This window comes from Chelon labrosus (assembly GCF_963514085.1).
Source record: "Chelon labrosus genome assembly, chromosome: 15".
In the NCBI taxonomy this organism is placed as follows: Eukaryota; Metazoa; Chordata; class Actinopteri; order Mugiliformes; family Mugilidae; genus Chelon; species Chelon labrosus.
Genome location: NC_140348.1, coordinates 5,963,445 through 5,987,328, shown reverse-complemented (window position 1 = coordinate 5,987,328; position 23,884 = coordinate 5,963,445). Strand labels below are relative to the sequence as shown.

Genomic DNA, 23,884 nt, shown 5'->3' with positions numbered 1-23,884 from the left:
CTTTTGGCTCTCTGCAAACCTCTACATCTTAACCCCTCCAAGCAGTTTCTCCCTCTCACGTTGCTATCAGGAGGTTGTAATGTAAAGTCGGCCTCGATCCATCCCCGTTGCCTCTCTTTCGTTCCATACGTGCTATCAGATCTACTGGGTATGGCTATAGTAAGCCCTGCTGTCCAGGCTAAATGAATGTTAAAAGCCTATTGAGTTTCTTTGGGCTAGCTGCAATGGCTCTGTCCTTACACAGGTAATACGATGTGCTTTGTGTCAGTGTGTGTATGCGCCCCAGGTTTGCCGCTTGTGTATGTGTGCGCGAGGGAGCTGTATGTAACGCGATGCAGTCTTTTAATTTGGGAAAGGAGACACAGTCAGCAGGTGGAGGTTATGACCTCTGCTCAGAGACACACACATACTGTAACCCAACATGAAATTGATTTCAAGGCAGAGTGGCACAACATATTCTGTGAGGCTGTGGCTAGAGGAGCCTCTGCGTGCTTTTAGGCTGTTGTTTGTATAGCAAAACCTACCTCAGAAAATCACATCTACAGTGATGATAGTCTTTGCAAATTAGCTGCTATACCGTGGCTACATAATAAAGTCACTCTTAAGAAGAGATCATTTCTTATTAGCTTTAGTTAAATGACCAAAACCTGGACTTAAAGATCAGCAACAGCTCCTTGTGTTCATATCGACCTGTTTTACTCCTTCAAAGAATTGCTGATGAGCTGACTGAGTTTCTGCATTAAAGTTTTTTTTTTTTGTTTTTTTTTTTGGGGACCACACAACAGTCCTCTTCTTGGCAGTAATGACTAGGAGAATCACTTGGAGAGAGCTGAGCAGCAGCAGCAGTAACTGGATCAATGAAGAGACCGCAGTTAGAAAATAGGGGTCGTCGTAATCAATTAGACACTTAACTGCTGCTGGAATGACAAAGCATCAACTAGTGGAGGATCTGCCTCTTCTCCAGTCACTTTTACTCCTTTTACTTTTAATTTATTTAACACTGCAGTTCAACGCGTGAACTTTTATTGCTCCTAGTTATCCATCTGGGAAAAAGCTCACTGTCCCGTGCAGCTCGAACTGGGGCTTTGTGTACGGATTGAATCTATTTGCTTTCAGTGTGTTTGTGTCCTTCAGCTTTATCCTTGTCAGCGTATAATTGTTTTCTCTGATTTTTGTTTTCCACTTAATTGGTTGCAATTATGTTGTCTCTTCGCCGAACATTATTTTTCCGTTTCCTTGGATGTTTAACTACCTTAAACACTCGTGGAAACCTGAAGCTGTGTCCGTGTGGTGACACAGCAGGTGCACCTTTGTGCAAAGCATGTTTTAAATTAAAAACATGTACAATCTCTTCACACAACAAAATGTGAATAATGCAGTGTTTCTTGCCCTTCATATCGTTAGTTGGTTGGACATTTTGCTCCATCTGATAGCTTCCGTCAGTTGAGCTGAAAAGCGATTTGCAAAGATGCAAATAATGCACACTGGGCATTTCTTTTACCTCCCAGTCAAAGCAAAATAAATGAGTTCCCGTCCTAAACCTCTCTTCTCATCTCATCGCAGTTTCTGTCTCCTCCTCTTCACTTTATGTTAATGTTCCCTGCACTGAACTAACCTAAACAGAGGATTTAATGTCACCAGCAATCACACATACAAGCCTACACTCAAACACCAGGGCAGCACTATAAATGGTTTATGTCACAATCTTTGTCAAACACCCCCTCCTCACCCATCACAGTATCACACAATCTTACACACACACTAACACACACACACACTGCCTCAAGCGTCCGCCATGGAATTGAAAAGCCACTTCAGAAAAATAATAGAGCTGTGACAGCCCTGCAGCATGTAGGTGCGTGCTGCAATGTATGTGGGTGTGTGATTCCAAAATGTTTTTCTGTCTCCTGTGGATGTGCACGTGTTTGTCTGTGTGTGAAAGTGTGCATTGCCATAGCGGGTATGCGTAAACGGATCTCTGAATGGATGTGGTCAAGGGGATTTGACCTATTTGTAAATACTGCTGCGTTTGTGAATGCACATGTATCACTGTGTGTGTGTTAGAGAAAATGAGAGAGAGAGGTGTGTGAGCTGTGATTTAGATGTGAGCACATGCTGGATGTTAACTCCCAAATGAAGCCATAATTGGTTTTAATGACATCCCATATGGATTTCACATATAGACTAATTAATTTACAGTTTTACAACCAAGTGAAAGTCTTATAATGAGAGAAAGGATGAAAATCTTGAAACAATTCATTATTAAAATAAGCAACAAAAAAAGAAAAAGATGTAATAGAGCCACGGTGTACTGGCAATGCTGCCGTGACTGCGGCGAAAAAAGGCAAAAAAGAGTATAAAGAGCTTCGGAGCAAAGTAAAGAGGATATTCTATTATCCATCATTATTCAGACGCGTCATTTAGATAGATAGATAAATAGATGGCAAGGGAGAGAGAGGGATAGTTGCTTTGCTGGCAGAGACTTGGCTGGTGATGAATAACCCCCATCTGCCTGTCATTACTACTAGAGCTACTAGTGCTACGCGCACACACAGCAAAATCTGTCACAGATCCCCTCTAAACAGCCTCAGGGGATCCAGAGAGAGAGAGAGCGGGAGCGAGAGATAAAGAGGAGAAGAAGAGCGAGAGCAATGATGCTGGGTGTGTCCCGGGCTGTGGATAAGTACAGAGAGGCCGCGCTAAGGAAATGAAAAGCAGGACAAAACGCACTGGGAGGGTAAACACCTGTTCCCCCACTCACAGAGTTTAAGGCAAGCCATCTATTTTAAGTAGGTCACTAAGCCAAAATTCACATGTACTTTTGTGCTTTTGCTAGGCTGTTGTAACATTAGCTGCCTACTGTCTGCATAATATTCAAAGCAGCTGGCTTCAAGAGACACCGGCGATGTTGTATTAGCGAGTTAGCAGGAGGCTCTGGGATGCCTGATAGCTTCTGTGGATCTATAACCTTTTGAAATGAAGCCCTTCCAGGAATCGATTGAGGTAAAGTGTTGGAGGTTGATTAGAGACATGACCAGGGGTCAAAGCAATCTAACCGAGGTTCAAAGTACCGTCACTCTACTACATGTTCAGGCATTTTCAAGGGACGGAGAGAAATTAAGGCTTTGATTTATTTGTGTCCGTCTTAGCAAATTAGATCAGTTCGGGCGGGACGTTGAACCCAAGTGAGGAGACAATCAGATGCTCTGCACGTTCTGTCAAGCTTAGAATACATCAGTGTTGAAGAATCTCATACTTAAAACATGATCCGGTGATTCAGTCTGTAGAAACGTTGCCTTAATGGTTCTATAACAACAAAAGATTTTGACAGGCCCAGAAGTTTCATTACATTTCAAACAAAACCCTTCAGTTAACGTGAGATTATGGCTCCTGTTGAGAAGTCCATATTTGTATAATGCCAGGATAACACATGGGTATGATTTCAAGAAGTCAAACCTGGAGCAGGGACTGCCTGACAATTGATAAAACACAACATCAACGCCTTGAAAGAAATGCAAGTGGAGAAATGCTTTCAGTGTTGCTACATTGGATTTTACGGTTTATTCCAGGAATGAGAGGGAGATTTGATTCACTGGGATTTATTTGTTGAGGGGTTTTCAGCCTGTACCCATTGAGCACCTTCAGAAATTCTCTCTATCTTCTACCGATCCCACACAATTTCCCGGGAAACCTGCTGATTGTTTTTTGAACTCTGGCCGTGTTTGTCGCAAGTCGCAGTAATTTAAATCATTCAAGCTTCCCCTGCTTTTACACGGCGGTGTGAAAACCAGAGCTGAGGGCAGTTTTCTCTTCCACTTTAATCAATCCAGCAAGTGGACAGCTTGTAAGGCTCTGTAATAGCCAACAACTGGAGGTCATGCCCAGTCTTCGGACTGAAGTGTCAGCTGTGTGTACTGTATGTGTTAGAGACAGGCAGTCGGGGATCTTTCTGAGAAAAATAAAAAGGCAATTTACCCATTTTTAATGTTATTGACCTACAGAATGCATCACTCTACCCAAGAAAGAGTCTTACAGTGCATCACATCACGGTAATGGTGGACTATTATGTGGTTAGTTGCCATTTTCTGCCCTTGCAATGATGAATAACGATCTTTACAACCCGTTGGTGTATGTTTATGCAACACCAAGAGTGACACAAATATAGAATCAGAGGAGCATTTAAAAGAAAGAATGGCGTCTCCAAGGACACAATAATAATTTTTTTTGTTTGTTTCATGCATGACACAAATGGCCAGCTCTCTATGTGTGCCACCCATACACCCACAAACTCACACACATGCACACCCCTCCCTGCCTTCTCCTCCCCCTCCTCCTCCTCCTCCTCTGTTGTGTGTGTACAGAGGCTTTTTGAGATGTTTTCATATGTGTACAACGAGGTTACTTTGCCTGTCTGTGTCGTGCTTTCCTGACACACACACACACCCAGACACTTCTGAGCACACAGAGATAAAGGGAGAGGCATCATTACCTGTGAGCGCAGGAGATTATGATGACACTCAAATGCAATACCATTCAAAGTCCTATGTGTTTGCCTCTCTGCAGAGCTCCATTACTACATACATTGCTATATACCTATTTATATATTAATGTAAATAAGCTATAAGATTAGTATCTGATCATATAAAGAAGTGATAAACCTCAGTGGTGCTATAAATGAGGATAAACTATTCAATTCTTGGAAGCCTCCTTTCTAGACGTAACAAATCTGTAGCTTGTCAAATATGTATTGGAGGAAGCACAGTTGAATTCAGCATCTAATGCTAAGAGCAAAGCAGCAGGCGTTGTCCTTTTCTCTATTTGTTTGGCAAAACAGAGTCTAAATAGAGCAAACAGTCCACCTCCATTCAAATCAGCATCTGCGTGCCGTAATACACCAGGAAGTGCCGTTCGCTGCGTGTCACGGCGCTCCAGGTAAACAAACAACGAATTGAAATAGGCAGAGGAGACCATTCTTATTCAGACACGCGTTCCCGTGCGGCTGTAATGCTCCTTCTCCGTCGCAGAGGAGGTAAAAGCTCGGGGTGAAAAGGTTGAATGGCAGAGGGAACCGTGTGAGCTGCCACTGACTGTTCAACAGGAACAAACAACGCGCATAAAGAGACCATGAAAAGAATAAGCATTTACATCACAGCCAGCTCGTTTGTTAGCCGTTTACTGCTTGTCTGTGTGTGCGCGTGTGTGTGTGTGTGTGGTGTATTCTCCCACCTCCTACTGTGTCTCCCTGCGGGTCCGGCACACACACCATTAAAAAAAAAAAGTGTCCTTTTAACTGCAGTTGTCTGTAGTGTTATGCAAATCAGTGACGATGCAAGGCCTCTCTCCCTCCTTCTGTCTCCCTCCCTTTCTCTCTCACAAAACCCTTTACTACTTTACTGCATTGTCTCTAACTTCCACCATCCGCTAATCGTAAGAAGTTGTACCTACCACTGTTACCACAACGATAGCTCCACCTCCTCCTGGACCACCCACACTCTACTGTCTTTAATTAAACTCATTTTGTCTGGTCCTTTTTGGTTGCTCTTGACCTTAGACATAAACAAGATAGGGCTGGGTATCTCTGCTGATTTGCCAAACCCATTTGATTCCGATTCACACAGATCTTGATTTGATTAAATTCAGTATCAACTCAATTTAATTAACTAATTCCACAGTATTGTACCTCCAGTTGGCACATCTTGCATATGTCCGGCTCTTTTTAAATCTAAATCTACAATGACAGCCCACACCAGCTTTCAGGCCAGACGGTGCTCTCAGAGTTTCAGCTTCTGACATTTTTTATTTTTTTTTGGATCTCCTTCACTCATGGATATCTTTTGACACTAGTCTGGGGAGACCATGCGATGAGATTTCTAATGAGAGGATATATTTTTAAAAAACGGTCCAAGGATTGTATGGATCGATATTTGTTCTTCCAAATTGACATTTATATGAATTAATGTATTTGTTTTAACCCCAGCCCTGACAGACATCTCATCAATCTGTCCCTGCCATGCAAACACGTTTTAGTTTGTTTGACTGGACCACCTTTGTGAATGATGTGCTGGCTGCACACTGATGATGATGATGTTGCTTTAATCATATAACAAAGACCTCTACCGGTCAGTCAGTCAATTTCTACCCTACGAAGACTACAAGAGGTTCAGATGAGAGGGAAGATGCGAAGAAACCAATAGAAAATGGCAAAAGGGGAGCGAGTCAAATGGTTAGAGAGGGACTGAAAGAAGGAGGAACAAAAACAAAAGAATATATGAAATATGAGAAACACTGGCGGGGAATAAACCCAGACTTTGCTTAGCGTGTCCAACTAGTCAAGAATGCCAAAAATAGCTTGGCCGTTTGCCAAAACCACACACAAGCTCATGCATTCGGAGGAACTAGGGGCCCCAGCCATGGAAAACTCATCAAATTAGGGGTCTGAGAAGACCAAAAAACACATCTGCAGAGAAAGAAAGAAAGAAAGAAAGAAAGAACTGGGAATGGTATCCCCTTAAAGCAGGTAGTTTGGGTGTGTGATTGCTGTCAGACTAGGTTAGACTCACCACAGCTATTCGCAGCTTGGAAACTGGCATCACACACACACACACACACACACACACACACACACACACACACGTTTCCTCACGAACAAGGCCCGCACGCCTGAGCTTCAGTTTTTGTTCTCCTTTTCTGTTCTCTCCATTTCCATGGTTTCCTTCCCCATTTTCACTCCATTTTTATTTCTCTCTCCTCCTCTTCCCGTTACATCTTTTATTTTTTTCCATAATCAGTTCCCAAAATGTCTGGAAAATGCTGACTCCTCTCAGACGTTAAAGACGACACATTTACTGTAGCAGAAATATTTCTGTACATTATTTTAAGGAGATATAATTTTAGTCAAGTCTGTCTCCGAGCTTCCCGGTGGTGGAAATAACCTTTCCACGTCATTCATTTTAGTCTTCATTCATTCTTGCTGGCTCAAACGCTGCCTAATCAAGAACTAATAAAGCGTTCAGCCCCCCCGTCTTTTCCCACCTGTATTTGCCCTAATATTCTCTTATCTTGCAGCAAAAAGCTTTTCTACTTCACTGCTTTGCTCTCATTTTCTCTCCTGTGCCTCTGAGTCTTGCGGTTCTCACCATTTCATTCTGCTGAAGTTTGTAATCGAGGAAATTTACCATATTCTTCTATTGCTATGACACTATCAGGTGCATGTAAAAAAAAAAATAAATAAATAAAAGGCAAGAACACATTTTTCACAAGACAGAGCGTAAAGGAGGAGGTCTAGTTCACCACATGTTAATGAGAAGATTCTAATGACAAGATAAAGAAGCGGTATAGGGGTTTTCCTGAATTGAAAAAATTGTGATTAAAGGTAGTGTTTGTTTAAGCCGTAGCATTGACCTGAATTATACACCTCTGTTCAACCAAGTTATCTTTCTGTCTGTCTGTCTGTCCATTTATCTTCCTGCTGTCTGTCTCTGCGCCTGTCGTCCGTCCGTTAGTGTCTGCGCCTTCAGGCTTCCATCTTTTATTGTTCTGGACAGATAAAGAGATTGGGTCCCACAGAAAAGAGGCCTTCAAAATCACTCACACACACACATGTGCACCAATGCACACACACACACACAATCAGATGGTTCTTTGGATGAAAGGGTCATTGTGGCAGCACAGCTACAAATCTTGGCAGCACTCAGCACTCGACAGCTAAAAAACACACACACGCACGCGCACGCACGCACGCACACACACAAATTCGTGTTGGACAAAACGCTCCTTGTCTTCAAACCCGAGAGCCCGACCCGTCTAAACACACAAAAACGTGCGCACACACAAACGGTGCCTTGAACACATGCGCGGGGACTCATAAAGGTGGATTACCCTCATTTACAAATGTATGGCTTTGTGACTGACCTATTAGCAAAACTAGTGGGAGCCAACCAGATGAATTATTCAGCGCCTCCTTAAGGGTTAAAACAGGCGGAAAATATGCTTGTTAAGATCTCAAAGACCAGACAGAATACACTTTTGAAGAGGAAAAGATCAAGGCGGCAAAATAAGAAAACGTTTTCAAGACAATGAGAAAGAGGAAGACTGCTTAGTGAGTTATTATTTTAGTTTCTTGAATCATAGTAAAAGTATTACTACAGCAGATAGACACGTTTCAAAGCGAAAGCAACAAAAGAAGAAGATTTTCTCTTCCAAATGTTAGAACAATATGTCACTGATGAAGCACCATGAATTATTCAGAGCCTCCTTAAGAGAGAGACCAGGCGGAAAACGTACTTGTTGAGAGTTTTTGAATTAATAATAAGGAAAAAAAAAAAACACTAAAGGGACAAAATGCACGTATTTGAGTAAAAAAACAACAACGCACAACTGCTCTTCTTTAAAGTTATGAAAAAAACATGTACATGCCAGAGGTGAACTTTTCTGTCTTGCCTCCATGAACTCAAAAAAATGAGACTTCATCCGCATAAAGAGTTAAGATCAAAAATCCTCTGGGTGATTACATGGCTCGGTGGCCTTGGAGCGCAAGGTAAATCAATCAAAAACAAATCTCTCTTCTCCGTGTCCCCCCCGTCCCTGTCTCGCTCTCAGTCTCTCCCCACCCTTGCCTCCCCATCTGTTCTTCTCCTCCCTCTTTATGTCCCTTCTTTTCATCCACCTCTCCCCGTCCAGCATCATTTTTTTATTTTTTTCTGTCTCCCAGCCCTCTCCTTTCTCAAACCTTCGATCTCTCTTTCTGTATCCATCCAGGCGTGCATAAGTGAGTGTGGCAGGCCTGGTTGGTGCGTCTCTGTCTGCATCACTGCTTTAGACTAACAAACCCCCACCCAGTATCCTTCACAGCCACACACATACACACACACACAGACACACACACAAATTCAAAAGGCCGAAGAAGTTTTTGAGAGTCATGCCAGATGTTCCAAGCTTCGTATTCATACAACAACATCCTCTTCTTCTCGGTTTTCTCGTGCTTTTCTGTCCCGTTTCCTTCTTTTTCTCACTCATCTGGCCTTTTATTCATTTGTGTCGACTTTTATAAAGTCTCACCATCCTCTCTTCATCATGCAATTTCCCTCTCCTATCATTATTGCTTTAAAGGCATCCCCCCTTCTCAATGTTTGTTCCATTTCTCTGTTTTTGTTCTCTTTGTGCCTCTTGCATCCTCCACTCTTATCCCCATTTGCTCCCCCATTCTCAATTTGTTTTCATTTTCGTACGCCATCTTCTCTTCCTTTCCTTTCCTTTCTTTCCCCCCTTCCTTATCCATTTTCTTTTCAGTTCCTCCCCTGTTTTGTTCCTTCCGCCACATCCCTTTTCTGTCAGAGTCGTTCTATGATCTAACACTGCAGTCCATTTAGCTTTAAAACTTTAAAAAGGAACAGTGGTTTCGTGCTTGTGAAAGCAGCAGAAAACCAATTCACAATTATTTCCTCATACTGTGGATATGACAGATGTGCAAGAACAGAAAGGTTTTTAATATCTTCATCCTTCCGTTTCCACTCTGCTTCATATCTCTCTCTTCATATAATTCTATCATTCATTTTTATTCTTTAGTCTTTCTTGATTTTCTAAATTCATACTTGACTGTATGGTTGCTTCCTCCCCGTATTCTCCAGCCCGTTCTTTCTTGTTTACTTGAATATGATGGCATGTTTCTTTATTAACCATCTGCTACCCCATTCCCCCCTTCCTCTTTTTCTCATTTCCTCTAATTTTTTGCATCATTTCTCGCTATCCTTCCTTCCAAACTCGCCTCACATCCTTCTCCTCCTCCTCCTCCTCCTCCTCCCCCTCCTCCCACCCTGCCATTCTCTTATCTGAGGCCTATTGATTCTCTGCTGGGGCCCTTTTTTTCCTCCCTCTTTCAGCTGTCTGGAGGCGATGAGATCTCCTGATGTCCCCAACCATGATAAACAAATTCTCCTGCAACCCTCTTTGGAATACAGAGCACACACCCACAAATATCAAACCAGATGGGACTCAGAGAAACAATCAGGGAAGGCGATGGAAGGAGTTAGGTCGCGCCGTTTTTTTCACCTATTCATTTCTGCCGTCTCTTGGGGTTCATTATATCGTTATTTATCTTTCTGGATATTTTTTGTTCTCAGTCTTTCACCCCAGATGTGTCTTCTTTCCCTCCCTCACTCCCCTCCAAACATGCATTTTCGCATTTCCTCTTCCCTTTCTTCCACATCTACATTTATCTGCATTATTTTCATCTGTTTGCCGCATGAGAACTGAGACCTTGCACGCTCTCTGAGCATATCTCATTTAGTTTTGCATTAGTTTTCCAGTGCCCTCCATAGTTGGGTGGTTCTTCTTTTAAAGTCCAACCATCATTCCACTCACTTTCCATTGTTCCGTTTTTGCATCTCCTAGACTTCCTTTCGTTTTTCTCCACCCGTTTATCCCTTCATCCTACCACCCCTGCCGCTCCGCTTGTCCATCCACCCCGTTCCCCTCACTGCCAGCCTCTATCCATGCGCCTGTCCCACCTTCTGCCCCCGTCCTCCCCCCTTCCATCCAAGTATTGATCTAGCTGTCCATGATATGCCATGGTGATTGACAGCTACTAATTGGCTTAATCCCACCCCCAGGGGCTTGTAGCTCTTTGGCTGATCTGGATACAGCTGTCCTATTGTCCAACAGCTGACACCACGACCCCGGGGAGCCAGTGAGGGGGAGAGGAAGAAGAGATAGTGAGATGGAGAGAGAATGATGCATACATTTACGAGACACGGGTTCTGTAATGAACAAATTCAACCAGAAAAGTGTTTTTACAGCTCTGTGCTACGACCCCAAGCGCACGATGCATCATCACATTCAACAATGGCATTTTGAAACAGTTTGCTGAATGCTTGATTGAGACGCTGTACCTGTCTTGCACACAGAAGCAGCCATATTACAGAGCGAGTAGGATGGAGACCTCTGTGCACTAACAGCCGGCTTTTGCCGAGTGGTTTGACAGACGAGTCTCTGGCTCAAAGGTCGGCCCTCCTTTGACTGTAACACATGTGCATCAAAAACCATGCATCCAGTCGGAATGTCCTTGAGCGACACACTGAGTCGCTTACGTTGAGGTGGAAAAGAGAGGAAGAAGGAGGGAGGGAGTCACCCAAGAGACGAAAAAGAAGCAGCCCCAGATTAGCTTTGCTCTATTGAGGAGGCAAGGGGCAGAACAGAAGGTCTTAGTGGATGCCACTAAGCTTTTAAAGACCACCCTTCAGCCTGGGATGTGCTCCCCTATCCCATTTATCCAGTAACAGACGCACACTGTTTACATTCAAATTAGCCCGTGGAGACCTTACAGGCCCAACATTGTGGCTCACAGGCGGGTCATGATCTGCTCACCTAGAATTTGTGGTTTTATAGCTCTGAAGCAGTTTTTATTCATAATGATAAAGTGCAAAGATGGCATCGATTCTCAAGCTGGGTGTGCATCGGTAAACTTGTAAAAGCCTCAGGATAGCTTGCAGTCTTCATTAATATTTAATTGCAAGTTATTTTCTCATGTCAGCTGTTCAGTGTTCTGCTCTCATAACATGGAACAGAACATAAAATAAGGAATTAACTAGGATTTAAAGGATAGGTGAACATCAGGTTTGTGAGGTTGTGCTTTACAACCCTCAATATGTTTTGCATTGTAATTGGATTCCTGACTGATTTGACCTTTGACCTGTCACTAATTACCCAAATACAATAATTCACAAGCGCTTCATTTCAACTTGGTATTGATCTGTATGATGACATTTACTCGCAGAGTTTATTTGTCTCATTTTTATTAAATCAAATATCTCCGGTCAAAGGTTGACTTAATATATTTTAGGGAGTTGTTCCATAATTACTTCTTTCCCAAAGGTTTTTCTTTCCCGGGGTTGGAGGTAAGAGGGAGAAATTGATCAGCATTGCCGCAGACCATTACACCCACCATGCATGTGTAATGACCCAAATTACCCGGCCAAATCACATATCCCACCCATTACCCACAAACCACGACAAACACTCAGCTCAGTCACACAATGGAGGACACAAGGGTCATTGTGTCGAAACATCCTCCCCTGCAAAGCGATCCCCTCCGCTCTCTCTCTCGCTCCCCAGTTTCTCTATTCCAAACCTATGCATGGACGCACTGGATTCTTGATAACAACCCCCCTCTTCCATCCGCACATGGTGAAGCCGAGTCCCCTCCCTTCTTTTTCCAGGTTGACACAGAGAGCCTTTTGTTGTTCTGAGCGGCAGTCTCATACCTCGGCAAGCCTGCACGGTTAGTTCCCAAAATTCTCTGAAGCCAAACACCCTCATATGAATCACACATCCCGACAAAGCTGCACAAGTTGTCCCTTTTCCCGAAGCTCCCCCAAACTGATGCATGTTACTTCTGGATAGAGTCTGATTTCATGTGTCACTGATGTTGCCAAATTTCTTGCGTTAGTGCCCATGCAGAGTTTAAAGTAAAATGTTTATTTCGATAAAGGATCAAGTATGAATTCTGGCAATAACGCTCAAAAGTAATTTATTTCTCTTTATATTTGGAGCTCGACTGTATCCATGAGGATGACAAACCCTCGTTGTGATAACTCTTACACACTTCTTCAGTAAAAACTACAGCTCGCAGCTAAGGGTTATTATTTCTGGGCGCACTGCTCAACATCAGCAGTACTGCAGTAAAGCATCCGTAAGCAACTCAACCTGCTTTGTCACGCTCTAAGTAAGTTGTTTTGAATAACTCCCGCGTCTAAAGCATAAACATAAATTGGAAATCCTCATTTATGGGATTTTATTTCCACCTCAAACTGTCACAGCGGGATATTTTCTTTGATGCATTTTGTTTCATCTTGAGAATGAAATCAGGTGACATTCACCTCGTATTGCTCTAAACGGCTCTTAAAGACTAGTGCATTGCCTCGTTGAATAATATATTAGCATGCTACGTGAATAAAACATCGGGACTATTTTCCTTATATAAATAAGGTCAAAACAGCTGTCTAGACAAGCAGTAATCTATTTTCCTGTATGCCTACACTCTGCAAACACAACTCTCTTTAAAAAATAACTTTTTTATTTTGCAGACTACATCCAGTCACAAACTGTATCCGTCGCCAGGAAACTCACGGTCAACCTGATTCTTCACCCAACTTTAAAACATCTCAGAGGGCTTATGTTCAAAACTAGAAGCGTGTCTGGATTTTCCAGGTCTTTCTATGCTTATAGAGGCATCTGGTTCTCATGAAGATAAGAGCACAAGGCAAGATGGAAGCTTAAACCTAGACGCACAGTCAGACTCACACATACAGAGAGCTCAGGGTCACCTTGCACATCTCACCTTTGGGTGACAAGGACCCACGCAGACAAGATTGCCTGAAACAACTTTTATTTGTTGTTCTGGTGATGCTCGTGCTCAGGTGCACGAGCGAGGCGCACGCCAACACACTACGGACTACACGCTGTCCTTGCTTGGTCATCTTTAGCACTAATATGTGAAGACACGCACATGCATGGACACAACGGAGTGACACACACACACACACACACACAGTGACCTTGTTTGTTCAACCTTGCCACTGGAATATAAACAACGTTGATGGCGTTCGCTTTCAGAACATCACAATAAAAATAAACACGGCTGTGACAAATTTGATGTCAGTCCACATAAACACTGGAAACACATACAGTGTATGAAAATGGCTCAAAGGAACTGTTTTAAAAATAAACCTATGCATTTCAAATGGATTACAAAGACAACCACTGTCATTTTATACTCTATTAAAACAAGATCCACATACAGAATAGTTAACATCCAATGTTCTAATGGTAAGCACTGAAAATTAGATGCAGATTTTTTAGTATCACTCGAAATGCCAAAGTCTGCAGCCTGTCGGATCAGATCATTAAAATGTTACTTACCAGAGTGAAACATTCACCCTCATTAACAGTCCTTACGTACGTACTTGATTGACAGAAACAAGGATGCTCTTGTTATGCTTTAAAGGGCAGAATAAACTGTTTTAAAAATATGGGACTTGAATTTCAGGTGTAAATTATATTTCACCCATGTATTAGAGACATTGTCAGTGACTGTAAGGTGAAGGACCTGCTTTGTGTTAGTTCTTGCATCTCTCTCTATATATAGCTATGGTGTTCTGTAGTGCAATAACAATTAGCCAGTCCTAGAGGAGGATATGTCTTTTCGTTGCCCTGCTTCTCCTTTCAGTGAAAAGGTCAGTGCAGTCGCAGCTGCAGCTGAAACCTAAGGAGGCGGTGGAAGGCAGAGATAACGACAGTGAGGGGATGAGAAATGGAAACTATTTGGAAAAAGAGCGGCAGATAAAAGAGAGAAATGAGTAGATGCGCCGACAAAGATGTTGAGAGATGTTGCTTTGTATAAATGCTGCCCTATAAATCTCTGACTCACAGTTAGGGGTTAAGGCACGGAGCGGGCAAAGACGCATGCTGGAGTCGGGCCGTTCACATGGGGAAAAAAAGTGAAATGAATACCGTCCAGTGAAGATGTGGCAGTCATATTCAATCATATTACACCATTATATGTGTCGCGGTCAATGAAGTATGGCTAGAGAGAGAAAGAGAGAGAGGGAATGAAAGGGAGAGAAAGTATGGGAATGGGAGGAAGAGAGGAAAAAAGTGGGAGAGAAACATGGAGGAAAGGCTGCAGAATAAAGTCAGAGAGGGAAACAGAGAGAAACACACAGAAAGAAGCAAATGCAGAGGGGTTATTATGGTAAAGAGGTCAAGCTTGCAGTAATGCTCTGTCTCGTGGAAAAGAAAACAGGCTTTTTGTGTGTGAATTGTGTACAACAATGTGTGTCAGTGTCACATCTGCACCGTCGGCTGTCTCGCCCTGCGTATGTGCATGTGAGGGAGCCATCATCCGCCAGTGCACCACCACATCATCGGGACTTGTGCAGCGTCTGTCTGTGTATTTTCCTAGGTCCTTGGCAGTAGTTACACAATCTCAAGGCTTCTTCTTTGGCATCCCGGGGCTCGATCAATAAGGACTCACAAGAAGTTTAGGAGAGTGTGTCTCTGGTAAATTTACTTATAATGCGATGGGGAAAGGGACATAATTTCACCTCCTTCTGGTGTTTAATTTAGCAAACATCATGTTGAATGATAATACAGGAAGCAGCTTTTTAGTACTTGCATCAAGCTCTATATTTATGAGTGAAACTGTTCTTAATAAATCTGCCCCACGGCCAAGTTTATTTTTGGAACCATTTCAGGTTGCGTTCATCTACGGCGCAGGAGTGGCGATAAATACAGACGCGCGGGCCGGGGCATACTAAAAGGAATAATAAAAAAAAAAATAAAAAAGGCCAGAGCAGAAGGGGACAGATAAGAGGAGAGGTGGAGGGAGGGGGGAACGACGAGGAATGAGAGGACGAGACAGGAGTGGATGAGAACTAGTAGATAAGTCCCAGTGTGATCAAAGCCTTTCTCTGACATCAAGAGCAGGCTTTGCCAGCAAGCTGACTGGTTATTGCAAGAAACGCACATACTTTGAAATATTTTGTGTGGCTGAGAAAATTCTTCTTAGATTTAGCCAAATCATTCTGATATACACAGTGAGATAGCACGCATATGTAAGCATTTACAACTGTTTGTGATTTGGATCTGACAAAAACATGAATTCTGAATGTCTAATGATTTTCATTTGCTTTAAACAGAGGTAGATCTTCATCCAACAACCACTCATATTACATCACAATGCAAGCAAGTAGACAAACTACCATTGCCTTTCTATTACACACGAGACAGTGATTCTACTTGTAAATCAGCCACAATCGAAGGCACTGTAGAAAACACTTCTTTCGGAAACACTAATATTATAGAGTGCTTGCTTTCATTCTAATGTGAAGCTAAAGATGTCATGGATAATGGCATAAATAATGTAGTTTGAAAAATAAATTGGGAGCCTATAACATGGTGATCAGGCTGCTTGTTTTGAGAGAGATTATTAACACAAAAAGGCGCCAGAGCCCGTCCTCTCACCATGACACGAGACACCACACATCATAACAATTTGTTGTGCACTGTGCCTTCGAGCTATATGTTCAGAATGTTCATTATGCAGCTATTTCTGTCCCGTCTGCACTGTGTCATCCAATTTCATTTCTCACTTTCTTGTTAGTCTAAACACGGGGGGAAAAAACAAAGCAAGTGTTATTCAGGGAGGGATGAAAGACGAATGTTGTTGGAGGTCACAGTCAGATGGGTTTGAGACCGCTGAGGCACCACGATGCCACTTTTTTAGTTAAACTATCTATCAGTCTGTTGATCTGTATGTCTTTTCATCCAGCCCGGCGACGCGGAGTCCTCTATCTAACCCTGCTCATAATCAGATAAGCTCCACGCAGCATTTGCTTTTTTGGCCCGTCGCTCAGGCCATGCACGTGTGTTTGTGTGTGTGCGCGTATTCAGCTTCTGGTTTCAGCATCACTCGGCGTGTCAGCACGCACCCGCAAAATAAATTCTGTTTACAGGCGATACGCACCTGTTTGGAACCAATCTGCCGACCGCTAACGCACACAGAACGGCGCGCGCGCTCTCGCCCCGGCATGAGGGCACGCACGTATGCATAATATGCGAGAAGAAACGTGCACACAGATACACAACGCACTTTGAAGCCAACGCTGTCTGTCCATAGAGTTCACCTTTACAAATGTGTTCCATCAGCAAAATGAACTCGCTACAATTAACATAACCATGTTAATTATTGTAATCAACACCGCACTGTCTGCACACACACACACACACACACACACTCAAAGGTGTTTGTGTGTGCACGCGTACTATAGTGGCAAGTTTAGTGGAGATATGTGATCAAGTGATGGAGGTGAAAGAGGAAAAGAAAGATGAAAAGAAGAAAGAGATTGATGGCTTGAGTTTGACAGCTGATTGAAAATATTTCAAAAGCACTGATGGTCAATTAATCTTTTTTTTTTTTCCTCAAACAAAAATACCAGAGAGTAATTTAAACTAATCGCCGTGGGCTGTGGGATTTTTTTTCCTTTGCTACTCCAATGAAAGATGATTGAAATATACATATAAGAGATTAATCAATAATATTTTGTGGCCTAAAAAATGGATTACAGGATGAGAGGTTGAAGATGGCAAGGACAGGGGCATGAATGACCACTTCGCTGGCGGCTGTGAAGTGAAAATGAACGCGTGCGCACACACGCACACACATAGTTAATTATTATCCTGAATAATGAGAAGCTAACGACTCATTAAATCTCTCCTTGACCCGCACGCGAAGCTACCCTCTCTTCCTTTCCCTCTCACTGACTCCACCGTACTTCATACAAAACTTGTCAAACCAGAAACCTTTTCAGCTGTGAATTATTAATTGGCATTAAAGAACCCCCCCCCAAAAACCATCACTGACCCCAATCTTGAGTACTTTTGTGCCAAACAGAATGGCATGATACCAAAAAAATAAAAAAAACTCCTGAAATTCATAATTTAAATGATCTTTGTTCTCGACCTTCATCCCATTTCTCTTCTCTTTATCTCTCCTTCACTGTTTTTAAGTGACTAACTCTGCTGAACACTGTCTACCAAAGCAGAAATGCAGTTAAAATTGGCCATAAAAAACAACCTTGCTTTTCTTTCTCTCATGTGCCTGGTGTCATGAGACCACAAACCACCTGACTGCACCTAACGACTGTCACGGAAAACAAATTACACGGCGTTACGCAGATCTGAACTCCCTCACCCGTGCGCATACAAAAATCTACCCAGTATATACGCTTAACACCTGCAAAATCACGTTGGCCATACATTTTCTTTCCCATAAAGGCTCGCATTTTCTGGATGAGAAAGCTGAGGTGCTCAAACACACACACACTCGTACACACACCATGCTCTGATCAATATCACACTGTATCTGGAGTAATCAATTTTCATTGTAATCCTATCGATACCCCTGTCAACACTGTATTCTGATCGTCAATAGTGAAATCGATGAAATCACTCATTAATCCTGAATTAACATTGATCCTGACTCCAGCGTTATTGCGAATACACCACAGTCTCATCACCTGGCAGTAAATCCACCCAGCCGGCTCTGCCCAGGTTTTCTCCCATGTAGAAAGAAAAGGTCACCCAAACTAAGGAGCCATATTCAGCTGCTCCTGGAGAACAACTGCCAAAGCTTTAATATTAAGAACCAACACATTTCAGCTGCAGAGTGCAGCTTTATGTTCCCTGGATGAGAGGCCATAAAATCAAATCAGTTGTAAAAGTCAGTGCTGAACTGATGCTGGAGTGTTTCTGCGCCACCGCGAGTTTTTGTTTAATTGTTGTTAAACGACGTCCTTGTTGTTTTCTGCCGTTATTTGTGGCGCAGTTTCCTGTCTCCGAGTCCTCGTGCGCATCCGTCCAGCTTATGCCTGCGCTACATAAATGGCTTCAGTGTGACTTTGCTTATCAAATAATGAGAGCGTTGGTGCTCACGCTGAATCACGCTGCTGCTGGTTGGTTTCCGAAATTTAAAACACTTTCCAGTTGACTATATTTAAGTGTTTAATTTCCCTGTCTTTTTTTAGGGATACAGGGAATCAGTCCCAGCACGCATTAGGTTGAAGGCAGGCAAACGGCTCACAAGAACGAAAGATAGACAACAGTGCATGAACTGGAACTAGTGCTCCGTAATTTCAAGTGGCATGAAGACTGAAGGAATAATTGAAGCCACATGAGCACAAGAAAAAAAACATACAAACTCCATGCTTGAGGCCAAGGAAACCGAACCCAATGTGCTATGCTGCACGGGAACTATGTCAACAACACTGAACCACCTGTGTTGTCTCAGTCTTCCTCACATGCACTGATACGCAGGAAACCATTTCCCCCACCCGCCTTCCCCTCCCTTATTAAATGCAGACAAATCAGCCACTGTCTTTTTTTTTCTCTAGAGGGCAAGTAAAGAGATTAGAGGTCAAAAACACTAATTACAGACTCCGTCATTTAATCTGGTCGAGACTAAAGATTAGACTTATTATCCTATCACACTGCCATTGGAAATTATAAATCACTGTAACATACACCTGGCTTCCTATTGCTTTTCCATGTCTGAAAAAAAAAATCCAAGCGAAACAGAGGGAGAAAGAAAAAGGCTGACATTTAAGGAGTGGAGTTATACTGACTCTGCTTTCTGTCGAACCTGTGGACCCAGAGACTGGAGGAAAACAAAATAAAGTAGTGCAGTGGCAGCAGGGAGAACTCAATTCTCCTTCAATGCCCCCCCTTCTCTCTGGGAGGTAATGTGAAGGTAACAGAAACCAGTCACAGTGGACATGCTTATCCAGATAGACTAGATTTTTTTTTTTGTGTGTGTGTGCGTCTGTGTGTGTGTGTTTGGGGCGTGCCGATTGAATCCTGTGTCCCTGGGGAGCCTAACTACCACTCCATCTCTCTGACTGGCCCTCAGAGAGACAGAGGGAGAGAGAGAGAGAGGGAGGGATAGAGACAGAGAGAGAGAGAGGGATTGGGCAAGAATTAGAAAGAAAGAAGGAAAAAGACCAGAGCAGTCGTTGCTGCAGCAAAGCCCAATAGCTCCCTCTGTCGTCACCGAGAAACGCTCTAGTACATCTCACAGTCATTCCACTCTATACTCCTTGATTTTAGAACCCCTTCTGATTGTTTTTTCTCTTTTTAACTGCTCTTTTCCCTCTTTCATTGCTTCAAAAAACTAGTTTACAATCTTGAGACATGAGAATAAGCAGCTGGTGCCTAATTAAATATAAATGTAGTGATTATAGAGTAATAAATTAATCTCTATGTCTTGTTGCCTCCCCAGTGAGCTATGTCAGCACTGTGTGGAGCCTTTAAACTGCTTCCAGTCGGCAAGATTCCTTCCTTTTTCAAAATCCAATCAATCAGATCGTCATAACTTTGGCCATGACATCTTTAAAAGTGGCTCACGGAGAGTTAAAATCAGATTTACTGGCGAAAATCACATAATTCTATCGCACGTTGTTTGATTTGTCTCTGTTGATTGAAAGGCAATTTCATATATGTTTGTTTGAGAAAAAAGTTGAAACATTGAGATCTGCCTTTAAAAAAAAAAAAAGCCTTAATCATATATTCACTAACTGTAAAAAAACAGAGCCATTTCCACTGCCTGGTCCTCGAACCGCTCTGAAGAAAACCAACAAATCTGACGACATTTCTGTGTCAGATTCTGTGCAATTTCTTGGCTGAACATCAGTGAAAAATCGGATACCTCACCCACCCCGCTTTCATCTGCCATCCAAGCCAGGTTTCTGTATGAGGCTCAACTCTAAATAGCACAAAGATGTACCACTACAAGGGAATTCTGTGCATCTGTCCTGCTTTTAAACTATACAATCACTCTCCCAGACATAAAGCCACACTTTTTTTTTTTTTGCGGGAACTGTTCACTCCTGCGATAGCTCAGTGGAGACGGGCAGTTTCTAGTCGCAGGTCTCGTTTCAGCTCAGACAGCAGTGGCTCTCATAAAAGAGACGAAATACACCGCTGATGGAAGTCACGCTGCCCCCTCTCCTCCTCCGCCTCCTCCTCATATCCTGATAGGAGTCATGCTCTTTTCCTCTCAGCTCTGCTTCTCTGATCATCTGCCCTGTTGTTTCTCCTCTCCTCTCTGCTCCTCGTCTCCTCATATACCATCCTGCTCCTCCCTCTCCTTCACTCTACCCACACGGGATTATTATGTGACTGAAATATTGCACCTAGAAGAATGGATTAGTGAATAAAGCTAACATCCAAGGGCACAAATGTTGATACTGTGGTGCTATTTACCAAAAGAAAAAGCTGCTATGAGGAGGCTCTGATGTTGAGCTCTGTCATAAAGTGAAGCAATAACACAAACCTTGAAAAATTAGGGACATTCTTTTCTTATATAGTCTCTTTTAAGTGGCCGCTGAACCACAATGTCAACACAGAGAACCATAAAAACTAAAAGGAAGGGGAATTTTGCTTTTCTTTTTTCTACTGTTGACTGGTCTGTAGGGTAATTGGCAAAGTGCAAGAGGGCACAAATAAACAGTGCAGCTTTGTCTGAAAAAGAAGCCACATAATAGGGACATGTGGGGGAAAACCACAACAGCACTCTTACGACGCTGATAACTAACACAGGGTCGGGAAAAAAATGCTTTTTCCCGTAAGGAGGCAAAACAAGAAGACTCTTTTGTGTTTCTTTTTAACAAACCAGAAGCTCTGAAGGATCTGTTTCTGTGCATTGTTTTATCCATTGTTGGCTTCAGACTTTTTTCTTTTTTTTTTTTTTAAAGGCACCACAAGAAACAGCCCTGCAAACCAGCCAAGCCTGGCTGGTAAGAACCCCCTGTCGGATAAAATACAACAGCAGCAAATGATTTTCTCAATGGCTCCCACAAGAGTACAGAGGGAGCCGGGGAGAGAAGGAGAGAAGAGAGTGGTAGAAAGAAGGGTAAGATTAAATGCGAAGGGGTGAGCAGGGAGAAAGAGGGGAGACACTTCATAGAGCAACGGTGTGGGAGAAAGAAGGGAAGAGAGGTGGAAAGAGAGGGGGGAGAGATTATTGCCTGCTTGAGAGCAGCAATCTTGAGCTGTGCTATGAATACCAAAGACCATACAGCCCTACAGTCAACGCCTCTCTGTCTCTGCTGCCCCATTGAAAACGCAGCGGAATTGCAGATGCCCAAATTATACACAGATATCTCACTTACTCCCCGTTGAAAAACGGCTCCACAGCCGCTCGGTGCTCCATCCATTTGTAATTATTCGTCTCAGACCAGCACACACACACACACAGAGATCCAACCGGTAAGGACATACTTTTGCAGTAGATGCCCGTGCAACAATTTAAAAATGATCTCACGTGGCCCTACAGGGACGATAAGCCAAACGCACGGACCTAATTGAGTGCAGAATGAGCCTGAATGAGCCTACGGGCAGGGGATCTGTATGCAATTTTTATGCAGTTCCACCAGCTCTGGCGCACACCGAAAGGGCAAGGACGCAGCACTGGTTAAAGTATTCAGACGTACTGAATGTTAAACCGTATGGAGTCTTTAGGGATTCACATTATGAAATCTTAATCCCACGGAGCACCAGTGAACCCCGCAAAACTGCAAAGAAGTTCTGATTGATCATTTAAACGTTGCATCTTAATTGGACGCGGATAAGAAGTTGATGAGAACGTTCTCTGGGAGAAATAGGCATTCATGCCAAATAGATCCACGCATTTAAACGTAAGAACTGTTGTTTTGAAGTAACAGCTGTAATTGTGGTCATTTTCTGTACCGAATGACGGGATGTGGCCGTGATACGTGCGCTCTCAGCAAGCCTCTATGTTGCCCGTGATCCAGAGAAAAAGTTGTGCGTCGCCGTTACGCGGAGCCACCGGGAGACAGCGAGAGAGGAGATACACCGAAATAATCCACGATACATGGCCAGACACGCGCACACACTGGTGCGTTCGCAGACGCGCACTCACGCCAAATAAGTGCAAATGCGCAAACACGCACTGCGCAAGAAACTTGAGAAAATTCAGCCTGTGTTGCTTGAAAACCGCAAAGATCCAACGGTCATCCAGTGGTCCAGAGGACCGAAGAGAGCCTGCACTGTTAGAGCCAGCAGCACGGCGCATACTCCCGTTAATGCGCAACGGGTCTGTGTTTTCTTATTTTCTTTTTTTTTGTAACGCATTCCTAATGAAACACAACGAATTCTCCTCTCACAGTGACATGTTTGGAATACAGAGTGCCTATATGACAACCTCACGTTTGAATTAATCCAGAGTCTAACCAGAATCTCCTCGGCATCCCGGGAACCGAAACATTTTACTTGATTGTTCCTCAACTGTTTTACGCTGAGAGAGACGCACGGACAAGACGCAGAGAGAAACACAGGGAAAGAGGGGAGAGAATAGATGAATGGGACCGTGTTGACGCAACAACGGCAACATCCCAATCCTTAAACTCAAGCGGGTTCTTACCGTGGAAGTGAGAGACTCCGTGCGCAGCCCGTCTCTCCAAGGAAATCCCCCCCCAATATGTACAAGCCAGTAGAAAACGTCCACTTCTCCCCAGCAGAAGGCTGTTGCTTCTTGTGCCAGATGTCCAACACATCCACTGATTTAAAGCCCAGTTTTTATTTCTGTTTGCGTGCGCTTGGAGAAGATGGGGTAAAAAAAAAATAAAAAATCACAGCCAAGTCGGTTTCCTCTTGGAGCGCAGAGGTAAAAAAAAAATAAAAATAAAAAAACACAAAATCAACCAAGATGAATTAAAATGATACACAGAGTAGTGGTGCGTCTTGATAAGGTTCCGAGATTGAAGTGATTAGGAGTGGAACTGGTGGCGAGGAGGTGGGTGTCAGAAGAGGATAGAGGGGAAATCACCGTAGCATCCCTCCCTCCTTTCGGGTATCAAATCCGGTACTGTCTGCGCCGTTTATCCGTCCTCCCTCCAAGAGCCTCGGAAGCGGTGTGAGGGAAACTGAACGGGGCGCGCAGCAGCAGCAACGAGAGAGAGAGAGAGAGAGAGAGGTAGAGCGAGGAGGGTGAGAGGGAGGGAGAGAGAGAGAGAGATGTCGCTGCCGATGGAGGGCGTTGGAAACTAGACTAACCTCTCTCCTCTCACTTTCTCTTGGTGTTCAGGCTTCCTTCAGTAATCATATAGTCATTTTTTAGAAGATGACAGTGACATGCCCCACACGATGCAAAGAAAATCAAGGGGGAATGAGAACTTCTATCACCCCCATTTCATTCAGTAAAATGATATCACATAGTTTATTTGCTTCTGATAGCACTTGCAAAAAGCCTCTGCAATAAGACGTCTGTATTGTATATTATAGTCCCTGTATTTCGTTCCTTTATATCGTGACACTG

The 23,884-nt window shown here is 43.2% G+C and overlaps 1 protein-coding gene across 2 annotated transcripts in view; it reads right to left on the bottom strand.

Moving 5' to 3' along the window:
* cdh11 (cadherin 11, type 2, OB-cadherin (osteoblast)) overlaps positions 1 to 23,560 on the bottom strand; it is an 80,981-nt gene extending 57,421 nt beyond the window's left edge. For both annotated transcript variants that reach the window (XM_084561265.1, XM_084561266.1), the window contains exon 1: positions 22,991 to 23,560. The gene's annotated coding sequence lies outside the window, so the exon portion shown is untranslated. The remainder of the gene's footprint in view (positions 1 to 22,990) is intronic.
* Positions 23,561 to 23,884: the final 324 nt, after the last annotated feature.